Source organism: Athene cunicularia, unplaced genomic scaffold, assembly GCF_003259725.1.
Source record: "Athene cunicularia isolate RWA unplaced genomic scaffold, athCun1 SCF_331, whole genome shotgun sequence".
Taxonomy (NCBI): Eukaryota; Metazoa; Chordata; class Aves; order Strigiformes; family Strigidae; genus Athene; species Athene cunicularia.
In genome coordinates this window covers 1-3,025 of record NW_020799413.1, presented here as the reverse complement: position 1 = coordinate 3,025, position 3,025 = coordinate 1, and the positions used below count along the sequence as shown (strand labels likewise).

The 3,025-nt window shown below is 48.5% G+C and overlaps 2 non-coding genes across 2 annotated transcripts; both read right to left on the bottom strand.

Moving 5' to 3' along the window:
- Positions 1–2,515: 2,515 nt before the first annotated feature.
- On the bottom strand, positions 2,516–2,587 carry TRNAE-CUC. The gene has a single exon. It is a non-coding gene; the product is annotated as a tRNA-Glu (tRNA).
- Positions 2,588–2,849: 262 nt separating this feature from the next.
- Positions 2,850–2,958, bottom strand: TRNAL-CAA. Its single transcript has 2 exons — positions 2,921–2,958; positions 2,850–2,895 (listed from the first exon to the last, which is right to left on the bottom strand). It is a non-coding gene; the product is annotated as a tRNA-Leu (tRNA).
- Between the last annotated feature and the right edge of the window lie 67 nt (positions 2,959–3,025).

Sequence of the window (3,025 nt, the reverse complement as noted above, 5' to 3'; positions counted from 1 at the left end):
AAATCCATTTCAGGAAATTCAGGTTTTCCACCTGAAAAAAGGCGAAGGCGTCGTTTTTCTGCAAGAAGACCTTTTGGGTTGTGTCTTTTTTTTTCTTTTTTTTTCTTTTTTTTTCCTTTTTTCTTTTTTTTCTTTTTCCTTTTTTTTTCATTTTTTTCTTTTTTCCTTTTTTTCCTTTTTTCTTTTTTCCTTTTTACTTTTTCTTTTTTCTTTTTTGTTTTCCTTTTTTTCTGTTTTTCTTTTCTTCTTTTTTCTTTTTTCTTTACTTTTTTACTTTTTTCTTTTTCCTTTTTCTTTTTTACTTTTTTCTTTTTTCCTTTTTTCTTTTTTTTTCTTTTATTTTCTTTTCTTTTTTTTCCTTTTTTACTTTTTTCTTTCCCCCCTTTTTTTCTTTTTATCCTTTGCTTCTTTTTTCTTTCTTTCTTTTTTTTTTCTTTTTTTTCTTTCTTTTTTTTTTTTCATTTTTTTAATCCCCACGGCCTTGTGACTCGTTTCCTGCCACCCGTGGGTGTTTATACTGAAAACCCAGCGACCCGTATTATCTCCCCGCGGGAAGCAAGGAGGCTTCTTGGGGGATTTGGGGCAACAAAACCAACAGGTTCACACGTACTCAGGCCACATGAAGAATTCGGAGGGAGGGCGGTTTGCTAAGTCTTGTTTTGACAAGATTTAGATTAAGGCACGTCCTAACAAGCTGCTTTAGGATCAACCTCAAATGACAGGGGTTTATTGTCTAAGCAGTGCGTGCCACCAGTCACCAAGGGAGTTCCTCCCATGATCCTGCTTCCCTGAAGATTACTGGAAATTGAGTTTCTCCACGAGACTAATTATGACACAAGTCTTGGAGAATGACAGCGGAAGGGACGAAAACCAAATCGAATCCAGCAGCGTGGGATGGGGGAAGTAAGGGGTCATTTAGTTGCTCCCGGATAACAATCTCCCGATTTTTTTTTTTTTCTTAATGGAGGATTTACCAAAAAAAAAAAAAAAATCAGGGTTTAGTCATCCAGGATCGGAGGATGTTGGTGCGGGGCGTCAGCTGTTTTCAGTGGTGCGTGGAGGAACTTGAGCCATGAGGTGTGAGCCTTCGCCCGGGATTTGACAAACGAGCGGTGTATGCAAATCGCGGAGGAAAAGGGGGAAAAACCCGAGGTGTTTCTGGGTGGATTTGTTAACGAAGTAATTAAGCCGTAAATGACGCTTCGAATTGGCTAAGGTGTGCAGGAAGTTTCTGTTGAGGAGAGATGCTCTTCCAAAAAAACAATTTTCCCGACGACCGTTTCCGGCTCGCCCCAGAAGATTCCCAGAAAACTCGTTGCGTGTAATTGTCTCCTTTGCGCGACTGTGAGGTGAAACTTTTGATTTTTCCGAGAGATAAAATTTTTTTTGTTTTTTTGGTTGGGAGGAAGATTTTTTTATCGGGGGGGCAGCAAACATCCCAGAGGGGTGAGGGGTCCTGGAGGACTTTAAACTCCAAGAGGGACCCCCTAGTGACCTGCGCTGGTCAGAATTCTACCCACTGTGATTGAGAAGGGAGGAATTGGTCACTTGGCCAATGGTAGGGCTCAGAGCTGCCCGTCATTTGCATATTTCTATAAAATAGGGAGGGGTGGGGGTGTTTGTGGGATTGGGGGGGGGATCCAGGTAGTGTCGGGGGTAAGGCTGAGCACGGTGTCCTGCTAGGGGAGGAAAGAGGGGGACCCGGCAGAGAAGGAGATCCCAGGAGGAGAGGGGACCCCAACGTGGAAGAGCAACGTCAAGGTGATCCCCGGCCAATCAGAGGAAGCGCCGACCCGCCACGGAACAGAGGGAAGAGGCTTCGAAAAGCTCCTTCGGCGCCAAGATGCTCCGAGAGATGGAGACGGACGCCTCGCCTCCCACCAAGGGGCTCACCACCCCCCGTCCGCGGGGGATGTCTTCGAGGAGGCGTTGAGCGAGGCCGAGTGGCGTTGCCTTCGTCACCCTCACGCGCGCGGCACGCGGTGACGAAGAAAAAGCCTCAAGAAACGGGTGTTAGAGGAGACGTCCTCCTGCCCTTGAGGTTCGGCCGGGTGGTAAGCCAGACCTAAAGCCCAAAAGCAAGGGATTAAACCACCAAAACACCCCAATTGCTGAAAAAAAAAAAAATAAAAAATAACACCCAACCCTGTGCAGCCACCAGTTTGGGGAAGACCTGAGCAACGCATCCGGGGAGGTCGCGGAGCGAAATATTCAGTGCGGAAAAGTCCCACCAATCGATTTACCCTCGGCTAGGGGTGGTGATATCCCAGTTTCGCTAAACCCGACCCTCATCCCGTGGTTAATCCACCACAACGAAAGCAAGCGACCCGTTAAAAAATAAAAAAAAACAGGAACAAAACCAACCCGCGCACCACGGGCACCAACCGGCTTTTCAGATCGTTGCGGGAAGGAGGGGGGGGGTTCCCGTCGTCGCCGCGCGTGCTTCGAGGGGTGAATTCGGTGCGAAAAGGGCGTGTCATCGGGATCTAAAAATGGAAATATTTTGGTAAAAGCGTTCCCTGACCGGGAATTGAACCCGGGCCGCGGCGGTGAGAGCGCCGAATCCTGACCACTAGACCACCAGGGATGCGCAAAAATTAAATTTTTCGCCCTCCACGAGGGACCCCCCACCCCCCCCCGAGGGTGGTTGGGGTGGGGGCAACGCGCTGACCCCGCTTCCCCCCACGGCCAAGGGCCTCCCTCGCGGTTTCTCGACGCCTGGGCCCAACGGGCGAGCAGTAGAGGAGAATCGGAATTTTCCCTAATCGGTGGGGACGCCGGCGGGATTTGGTTTGGGTTTTTTTTTTTAAATATATTCAAAATGTTGGGTTTTTTAGCAGGAAAAGGCGTGTCAGAAGTGGGATTTGAACCCACGCCTCCATTCGGAGACCAGAATTCCCCGGGGCAGGGAAAGCAAAGCCTTGAGTCTGGCGCCTTAGACCACTCGGCCATCCTGACACTGTCCCAAGCCTTCCTCCCCCTCCTCACCCTCAAGAATTAAACCTTCGACATCTCGCGCTCTCTC